General features: G+C 46.8%; 1 long non-coding RNA gene across 3 annotated transcripts; it reads right to left on the bottom strand.

The window, feature by feature from the left end:
- Window positions 1–887: 887 nt before the first annotated feature.
- LOC116960732 lies at window positions 888–7,484 on the bottom strand. Of its 3 annotated transcripts, none has more exons than XR_006165787.1 (5): window positions 7,332–7,484; window positions 3,815–3,955; window positions 1,993–2,258; window positions 1,416–1,628; window positions 888–1,310 (listed from the first exon to the last, which is right to left on the bottom strand). It is a non-coding gene; the product is annotated as an uncharacterized LOC116960732 (long non-coding RNA). The 3 variants fall into 3 exon arrangements; XR_006165789.1 differs by lacking the exon at window positions 7,332–7,484 and adding an exon at window positions 4,027–4,139; XR_006165788.1 differs by lacking the exons at window positions 3,815–3,955; window positions 7,332–7,484 and adding an exon at window positions 2,717–2,878.
- Between the last annotated feature and the right edge of the window lie 2,667 nt (window positions 7,485–10,151).

Here is a 10,151-nt window from a genome sequence, read left to right on the forward strand (position 1 = left end):
TTCTTAAATACAGATATGCAATTCCCATGATCCATCTTCCCCTGCACCCCCACCCTTCGTATTTTACCCCTATAAAGATGTCCAATTGTTTGAGAAAAAGCATGTGTTTTTCAGCTGATAGGGCAGGAATTAATATTATAATTCTGGAAAACTCTGGGATTCATCTAACTAAATACAAAACACTGAAGAGCTTTGCAGCTGAAGGCCTACTCATCTTCTTATGATGTTTGTAGAATGATGCTTCTTTGCTCCTGTAACATCCTGTTTTTCATTGAGGTAAAATGCAATTGTATCTGCGTGCAGTGTGTAGTCCAATTAGAGAAGCAGCTAAGAAGTAATTCAGTTTTTCCCCTCCAATTTAGCATATGATCTAGATGCAAATATTTACTATAGTCATCCTCAACCGTCTTTACTGTGCACTTTAGGAAGATTTTATGGAGGGACTTTTTATGTTGGGGCAGATGCCTAAACTTTCTTTTCCCCACTCTTACTCCTACTCCATCCGCCCCCACCACCCACGTTTCATGTTCCAGGTCTCTGTTGGACACAACGTGTACATTTCAATTGGTAAAAACCAAAAGCTGTGGCAGAGATTAAAAAAGGCTAACGACATTCCTTTGATGTTTATACGCCCAAAGACTTATAAAAGATTTCCATAATTTACCCACCCTTGCTAGCATTTAGACCTGGATTTCTTTCTGGAAAGAAAAGTAGAAAGACTTGGAAAACTTGCTTTTAAGTATTCACTATGTATGTAAAACCCATTGGACTTCTCTCATCCTCTGAGAAATTCACGAATGGTTCATGGATGCAGATGGGCGACACCCAAATGATTTGGCAAATAAACTTATTTTCTAAACAAAAGATTAATGGGCAAGTACTGCATATTCGACGTCATTTGAGATTTAATAATCAAAACTGAAAGCAGGAGGGAAGTGTAGCCTTGCTGTAGTGCTGGCACAAACAATGCGATTATTTCAGTATAGCAAGACAGGGATGAACGATAAAATACATCACTTTGTGTAGGGTTTATTTCATAACGATGCTAATCAGCCCGCTGGGACTAAAATCTCACACCCTTTTCTATATTTACTCTCTCTCCCCCCACCCTCTCCCCTCGTTTCTGTGCTCGTTTTGGAGCGGGAAAGACAAACCCTCCCCTCTTCGGGGCCAGAGGTTTCATTAGAGCTGATTTATTGAAATTCAGGCTTTAATCTCAGGTGGGATCCCAGAGGAATTGGCGCTGTCGTCAAGTAGGAAGAGGGTCGCTTTCCACTTTGCACTTCCTGGGCTGCTTTTTTCCTCGCTCCCTGCAAATGTCAACATTTGTTCTCAATAAGAGAGTTACTGTTTCAGGAAAGCTGCTCACCAACTGCCTTTTTGAGAGCAGAAAAAAAAAAAAAAGCGTCGCCCACCTTTGTTTGGCCGGAGACTGGGGGGAAGGGACGGGGATGGAGGTAACACGCAGCCCAGGCCAGCAGCGGACAGACAGACAGACAGACGTGGGAATTTCTGCTGCACACCAGCTCGCGGCTGGAGGTGAAACGGCCCGGCTAAGGGGCAAGTTAATATAAAGCGCAATGGGTGTCTGCTCCAGCTGCATCTGTAGCCACTGACGTGTGTAGCCCCTGTTAGAGAGAGGGAGACTGCACTGGAAAAAAATAATAATAAGTAACAAAAAAGAGAACTGCCTTCCCAAACGTCCACACGAGGAGGAGGGGTCCAGGTTTTGGGCGTGAAGGGTGATTTTCAGGTGAAGAAACAAATTGCAAGGTGCAGCGTCTGATTTAGCCCTACCTGGCGGCACCCACCGCCCTAACAGGCCGGCGGGTGGCTCCCGGCGGGGGGGCGGGAGCGGAGAGGAGGGGAACGACCCCTCGGTGCTCAACCTCAAGGGAGAAACAACCGCCCCCCACCTCCCCCCCCCCCCCCCTAAAAAAAAAAAAAAAAAACCACAAACAGCAAAAAACACCCAAAACCAAACCGTCTCACCACTGGAAGTTTCTGCCTCGGTCACCACATGTTACATCTCACTTAAAGGCGGTTCAGACTTATCGCGCCGCTGAGGAATTGGGAAAGGGATGTAATCAATATCGGGAGGATTTTATTGCTTATTAACTTTTGGGGAGAGAAAAAAAAAAAAAAAAAGGAAGCAGAATTTGCATATAGGTCGATTCGTTGCCTTCTGCATTCAGACATTTCTCGGGAGCTTGGGCAAGCTTCTCACGATCCAGTTGGTCGAAAAGAGCCTTTCCATTCTAGGAATTGAATAATGACGGTAAAAAAATATTGTTACTAACAGTAATATTGCACTTTAAGTACTAGGATGTTCACCGCTTTGTTTTTAATCCGGTAACTAATAACTTGGGTATGTTTCCGGCTTCTAAAGAAATAAAAGCGAGGCAAAAAAAAAAAAAAAAGGTTAAGAAACAAAAGGATCCACGGTGAATATTCAAAGCACCCATGCATCTAATCCCTGATTATTACTCGGCGGCTCTGAAGCAGAGTCTTTATTAAAACTACCGAGGGAAGGCGCGATCGGGGCACACGCTGCCGGGGCTGCAGCCCGGAGCTGTGGGCAGGCTCGGGGCGTGGGGGGGGGCTGAGGCTGGGGGCTCTTACCTGTAAACGCCCTGGCCGAGGTGACAGCCGGGCTCCCGTAATCTGGCCCCGTCGCCGTTCCCCCCCCAACCCCCCCCCCCCAGCCGTGACTCACGGGGGAATGTCACCGTTTCACATCCAATCCGGGCCGAGCCGGCTGCATTTTCCCTTCGCAAAAGTGAGGGACGGAGGGACGCGGCCGCTCTGCCTCGGGGGCGGCCACTGTTAATTTTGCTCCCTTAGGAGTTTGGGGACAGAAAAGAAAGGAAAGGGGGGGCCGTTGGGGGGGGTGGGGGGGAAGGGGCGGTCACCCCGGCCCAGCCCTCCTCGGAAAGGCAGGAGCGCAGGCCGGCAGCGAAAGTCACTTCTGCTCCACCCGGGCTTGTGTCATCCGTGACGGGGGGTTTCAAAATACTCCCGAATAGTTGGGGAAAAAAAAAAAAAAAAAAAGTCTTGCTGCTCCTCGTACGGCGGCTGTGTGGATACTGTCGCTGCTCGGGCTCTTAAAAAACGCCCAGGGAAAAAAAAAATATATGCATTTTTATAGAGAGATAAATTGACAATTTATTGTGTATAACTTCTGATCAATTATTAATCGTTAGTGTCAACAACAGGGTTATAATTACCTTCAGTTATTTAAAGGAATATTTATTTTTTCTTCTCTCTGATCTGGTAATTAGTTAATACTCTGGAGTAATGAATTCAAAGCTGATTTGGTAATGATTGAGACAGGTTTCTTCCCTCTCTTTTGGCAGTCCCCCTCACGGCGGGGGGGGTGTGGGGGGGAAGAAGGAGGGAGGTGTTTCCCCCGTTTGCAGAAAAAGTCCATGTAAAGGCAAATCGCGACGCGTTTCACTTTTCAGACCATAAATAACGATTCTGGGACGAAAAGGGCGAAATGACAAACAAATAGAGCGCAGCTGGGATGAATAAGGCCGATCAAAGTTAGCGGGGGCCGACGCTTCCCGCAGCCGCAGCAGGTCTGAGTCCCATAAAGGTGCCAGCAACTCTTACCTCTCTCCCTGAGATCAAGGGAGAGGGCGAGAAGGAGAAGGACATTTTAACCCCCTGACATCTTTTCGCGAGAGGAGGAAAAAAAAATAAAAAAAAAAAAAAAAAAAAGAGAGAGGAAGCAGGGAGCAGAGTATTTCTTATTTGGGGGGGTCCTCAATGCCTTCACGGTCGTCAGGGGAAGGGGAGGGGGATGCTTTACCTGGAGTCCACAAAGCCCCCCGCCAGGCACGCGTGGGATGCGCGGGGCAGCGAAGCAGCGTAATGCAGGGCTGGGCTCCGCTCCTCGGCGCGGAAGAGGCACAGCCTTGCGCGTTTAAACGATCCTGAACTCGGCTCAGCCCTGGGGTTGGGGAAGCAAGAAATTATTATTACTCTTTACCCCCCCCCCCCCCCCCCCCCCCACACACACACCTTGAGGGATCTCTGTATTATTTCGTCGTGAAGAAGAGCAGCGAAAGGGCAGAGCCCGCAGGGACCGCGGCTGCCGCCTTGCCCCCGGGTCTCGGGGCGTGGGTAACCCCACTCCTCCCCGGGCCTGGGACCTGGCAGCCACCGGTGGGGTAGCCACTGGAGAGCCCCCCTACACCCCCCACCCCCACCCCCCATACAGGCGTGAGCCGAGGTGGAAACTCCATCGTTGCCCCCCTCCCCGCTTTTCTCCAGACCTCCGCTTAATTTAGCGTCAGATGAGGTCTCGGAGCCAAAAGCACTTTTCGTTTTTAGCGCGATGGGGCTGATTTTACGGCAGACCTGCGTGAGGTGGAATACGTGTATCTGATATTATATAAAATAGTCACATGTTTTATATATAAAATGTTTCCCCCGTGCAACAAAACTGCAGTGGGAATTGCAGTGCAAAATGCAAGTTTTAAAATTAATTAATCCTGACAGGTTTGACATCGCCCGGCTCCCTTTTTCCTGCAACTCCGTCCGCAAATGAATGCCGCTTCCAGAGTGTATGTTTTAATTTGTCACATCAAGGCAATAAAAGGCAGCAATATATACTTAAGCCAGTTAACATTGTAATAACAGGTTTAAAGGAGCAATTAAATGGTAGTGAGTCGCATGTCTGACTTTCTATAGGCATTACCACATCAATGGTACCTTTTAGACTGACTATAACTTAGCATGATTGTCTCAATTAGTTTAGCTACATGATAGTTATTGTGAACTCTTTGTGAGTAATCAATGTTACGCAAGCTTAGGGGAAGGAATCTTTAATAGGGGTGAGCAGCAGCTAAGTAACACAGACCTCCTATTTCCAAAACACACCTTTCTCTCTCTTTTTTTTTTTTTTTTTTTTTACTCCTTTATTTTTTCTCTTCTCTTCATTCCTTCCCCCAACACGAAAAAAAAAAAAAAAAAGGTAATTTATAGTCTTATAAATCTGTTTCCGAGATCAGTGTAGCTGAACGTAGATTTACAGGCAACTAACGACTCCTGCCGTGGCTTGATAAACGCAACAGCCGCCTCAGTTCAGCGCGGATGGCGAGGCACCCCTGCGACGCTTCTCCTTTTATTTTTTGTAGTGGTGTGTGTCGTGGCTGCTCATTGTCACGATTTAGCCCCGAGCCACAACTAACCTTGAGGGATGCTCCCATCAAGTGACATGTGGGTACACAACGCTGACGGGCGCCCAAATTTCCCGGTGTTAACGCCGGAGCCGGCCGGGATCGGCGGGTTGCGGAGAGAGACCCTGGGGTGCGTGTAAACCAGAAACGGGTGTGGAGGTGTGGATGTTGCGGGGCGTGTGTGTGTGTGTGTGTGTGTCAGAACGAAGGGCAGAGCGGGGAATGACCGCAAAGCGGGGTTATAAATACGATATAATGCAGAGAGAAAGGTCCTGCCGGAACAACCGGCCGTTTAGTAACTTATTATTTCTCCTCCACCTACAGACTCTCTCAATAAATACCGAGTCATGGGTGGCTAATGCAAAATACAGAGGGCTGCAAATTTAGTGGGAGTTGCGTGAACTGCTTCAAAACGCTAACAAGTTTGTAATGTTGTCTGTCACGGGGGGGCGGGGGGGTGGTGGGGGGAAGAACGAGAGAGAGTGTACCATTAAAATTTAAGATAAACAAGATGCAGGGGTATTTCTGTTGGTGAAGTTATTCTCATTAGTCCTAACAATGTCTCACCACTAGACAAGGCTGGAGTCAGCCTCAGTCTCAAGACTTCAGATCTGCAAGCTTTTTTTTTTTTTTTTTTTTGCATGCACATTACATTTCTGTCATGCTTTGCAGCAGAACACGATATCCCCAAAGAACCCAAAGAAGAAAAAAAATACTCTGACAGCAACCATTAGTTAAGAGTGCAATGAATAAACCCCTTGCACAAGAGTATCAGGACTAATTAAGATTCTGTTTAGCAGCCCTGGATGGAATGTTAATGTAGCTTTGACTAACTGGGAATAAGCAGGGGGAAAAACTGCATTTTAAGAGGAATGCTGGAGTGATAACATCTCTCACTTCTTCTGTCCAAGGTCTGCCCAAGCCTGTTACAAAGTCATTATCTCAAATTACTCCTGTACTTCATTTTTAGAGGGTTTGGGCAAGATCCCCTGGCGTTGAAGCGCTGCCTAGAGCCTCACAAAGCCAATACTCTCTAAGGGGATAAAGGCTGAATCAACCCACTATCTCTACCTTCGAGAGTTTGCTGGTACCAGTTCCTTGGACAAATACAGCCAGGATTCTGGAGGCAGATTAGGATCTATTGCTGGCGTCTCCTCGCAAATCCCTAAAGGGTTTTTGACCCTTTGAAGTTTCGTCTATTTTGCTTACACAGAAGTTTACATGATTAAGTCAGGATTTTACAAGGCTCAACAAGGCAAATTTAGTCACCTCGGAACACTCAACACACACACAAAAAAGTAAAATATCCAGTTGTCCTGCTACTCGTTTAGCTTCAGAAATACTAGCATACTGTGATATTTACACTGATTAGTATAATAAAGGAGAAAAATTTCTGCAAGACTGATTCAGCAGGGGAGGGTAAAAAAAAATCCTCTTCCCCCACGGAGATGATGATGATGATGATTATTATTATTATTTACTATTATTATTTTCAGCCTTTGATATAGTAATTTTCCCCCCCTCCCCCGCCTCCATTCCCAATGGTCATAAATGAAGCTATGTTTCTCGGAGAGTGGATAAAATTTCCCGAAGTCCTTTCCAGTCTTCCTGACATTTCCAGCCTGCCTTCACTCTTAGCCAGGCAGTTGCGATTTTTCACTGGCGAGAGACAAACCCGCCTAATCCTTCCTTCTGAAGTAAACTTTTGCAAACGCTTTACTTGTTGAAAGCAGCCTTGCATAGTGCAAATCTTTGCTAGGAAGGAGAGGGCTGGGAATTGACAGCGTAAACAGGAGAGGAGGAGCAGAGCTCTTTCTCAGGGAATAGATACCTATTTAAAGAAGTCTCCTGCAATCGGAGCGGATGGGCTGCAGCTAGAGACTGCAGTTGCATCTGGCCCACCATACTTGCATCGCCGTTTGTGGAGTATAAACAATCTCTTTTCCTCTCTCTCTCTCCCTTTCTCTCTTCCTCTCTCCCCCTCTCCCACCAGAGGGAAGATTGCTCTGCTAATGGATTACTGCTGCAGAGTTATTTTCCACAAAGGAATGAATGATCTGTTCAGACTCTTAATAATTGATCATCACAATAATAATAATGATACTTCTACTACTACTACTACTAAAAATAAATAAATAAACTGACCTGTCAGGCTGCAAAGTTTCTATAGCTGGATCAGCGAGTCGCAGGGACAAGCAGGGCAATCAAGCGAGCTGCAGATTTCTCTTCCTCAATTGATTTATAATTGATGAATGGATTTTCTTGTGCAGCTGCAGAGTGGTTAAAAACTATTGAAGGGGTAGGTGTTCTGGGAGGTGTTATTTTGTAAGGGAGACAGTTAGGAGTAACTGGGTGCGTTTATCAGCGGGAGATCTGAGCAAGCAACATGATTACATTAGCTGTTAGTGGCTAGGATTCAACTTTCCATAGGCCTCCAGTACCTGCAGCCTCGGAGGTGACTCCCATCGAAATGGGTCCCTGCCGGCACCCGGCCGCAGCGGGGCATTGCTCTGCCGCAGAGCTCCCCATTGATTTTGGCGAGGAGCGCTGCATCCATCTCAACGGCATGCCGTGTACCACTGCCCTGCCGTTCTGGCAGAAATCGGTCAGGTCTGGTTTTGCAAGAGAAGGGGGAGCAATATCTTGCAGCATTTCTCTCCCTCAGATGTTTAGAGGAAGCGGAAGGGATTTTCCCACTCTTTAAGGTGGGCATATTTCCCATTTCTGCTATGACTTTTCCCCTTCCCTGTAGGGATGTGCCTGGTAGTTAAAGCAGTGTGTCTTAAAGAGAGAGAAGCTTTAAAATGCATACCAAGATGCACAAAGCCACCGTGCCTCTGGATTTTTGGTGTTTACCACAGGTCTGGATGAACTTCAGGACCTGGTTCCTGAGTGGCGGGCTTTCCATATGTTCCAGATTCACATCGTAAACCATCTGGGCTTCAGTGTGGTACCTTGTTTTTATGATGCTCTTTGGGAAAAAAAAGTAAAAAGCCTTTAGAAAGTACAGGCCTTCAGGCATCAGGACCTCCCTGAATGCTTTGTAAAGGGGCTTCGGGCTGTATTCAAGAAGGGGACAAGATATAAATGGAATAGAAAAGTCTTATGTGGCTTTTTATCCTTGAGATCACCCGGCTTCAGGATCATGGTCTCTTTTGATCTTAAACTCGCTCAAGAAATCACGCGCTGCCTGTCATTCCTTACGTCTAGAAAGGCTTCAGCTTTCCCAGAAGCGAGGCGGTTATGCCCGACCGTGTTTGGGATGCTGACCCCAGCGTGCCCCCCACTCCAGGTCCTGGAAGGGCTTGGGCTGGTGCCCAACGGTGTTTGGGATGCTGACCCCAGCGTGCCCCCCACTCCAGGTCCTGGAAGGGCTTGGGCTGGTTGCACCGTCCCCCAGCAGGCCTCAATCGCCAGCCGCTGGCGGGAGGTGCCCACCTCGCCCTCCCCAGCGCACCTCGGATGGGATTGCTCCCGCTGGTGACAGCACAGCACAAACCCAGCGGCGAAACCTTTGGAGCAGGGACAGAAACCTTTTCCCAGCCTAGTGAGACTTAATTTCGAGGTGACGCAGCCACATCCCTGCACTGCCTTTCGCCCTCCGGCGCTGGGTCCCTCGCCTCCTTTTTCTGCACAGCCCCATCAGGGGAGGGGGAGCGACACACACCCCCCCCCTCCCCCCTTCCCCCTTCTTCACCTCTCTGTGAGAGAGGGGGGACAGAGACTTTCCCGGAGAGGCGGGCTCCAGCATATGGACATTCTCTTCCCTGAGCTTGGAGTCGTGCGCTCCTGTGGGGCGAGGAGATTTAAGCCACATTTTGCCACTTTTTGTATTTCCTATCGGACAGCTGCACACAGGTGAGGTGGCTTGGTGCCCAGGGAGGGGGCTGCTCCGGCCACAGCCCCCCACAGGCAGGGAGCTGGGGGGGCAGCTGCCGAAATGCAGGTGAGGCTCAGTCCCACTGACGGGGCGGTGAGAGGGAGCGCGAGGGGGAAGCTACGGGATTTAATTCCTCTTTTTCTCTTCCTGCTTGCTCTTATGCTGGGTGGGAAGAATCTTATTCTCAGCACATATTTCTTCTGGGGAAAAAAAACCAAAACCCAAATCCAAACCCTCTGCTCAGCAATATCTGTTTCTCCAGATGATGAGATTGTCTTTTTTTTGGTTTTTTTTTTTTTTTTTTGTTTGTTTGTTTGTTATTTTTTTTTGTTTTGTGGGTTTTCATTTGTCTTCTGATTTTTGAACTTCTTTTGCACCAAATTTTACACTGTAAATCTGGGAGAGGGGGATTCATTTATAAAATAATTAAATCTGGAATACTTACCTCATTACTCAGTTCCAAAGCCCTAGCTTTGAAGTAAAAAACCCCAACTAAATAAGTAAAACACTGAAATCTCACTTGACTTTAGAACATTATTACTGTCAGCAAAGTGACTGAATAATTACATTTCTATTTCTCCATGTTTAGTCGGCGTTAATGTCTGTAAGCTAGATCTTCTTGCTCCATTGGCCTACGTACAATTTAAAAAAATCTTGTTAGAGATGCAAAATGTGGCTATAAAGGAATAAAAATCGACCTCCCCTGGATTTTTTCATAGTAAATAATTTGAATTGCAGAATATTATTGGTGAACATGTAGGAACACATTATTTAGCTTTCTTACGCTGAATTTGGAAAGTTTGCCATTACGAATAAATTGTTTGTATTTTTTTACAACAGTTAAAAAAACTGTATAGTGGAATCCTCCAAACCGCCTTTGTGCAAGTCCCTTCTGAATTACAAACACACATAATTCTACTTCTGCTGACTTCGGTGGAAGTTAAATACTCAAGAAGTAGCATTCAAATGAACTTTTCTGTATCTGTAATAGCAAAACTGAAATTATAGTCCTGAAACTGGCATAACAGGAAAAAATGTTCATGCAAACTAATAAGCAGAAGAAACTACTAAGTTAAAAGCACAAC

Source organism: Tyto alba, unplaced genomic scaffold (assembly GCF_018691265.1).
Source record: "Tyto alba isolate M040663 unplaced genomic scaffold, T.alba_DEE_v4.0 Super-Scaffold_27, whole genome shotgun sequence".
Taxonomy (NCBI): Eukaryota; Metazoa; Chordata; class Aves; order Strigiformes; family Tytonidae; genus Tyto; species Tyto alba.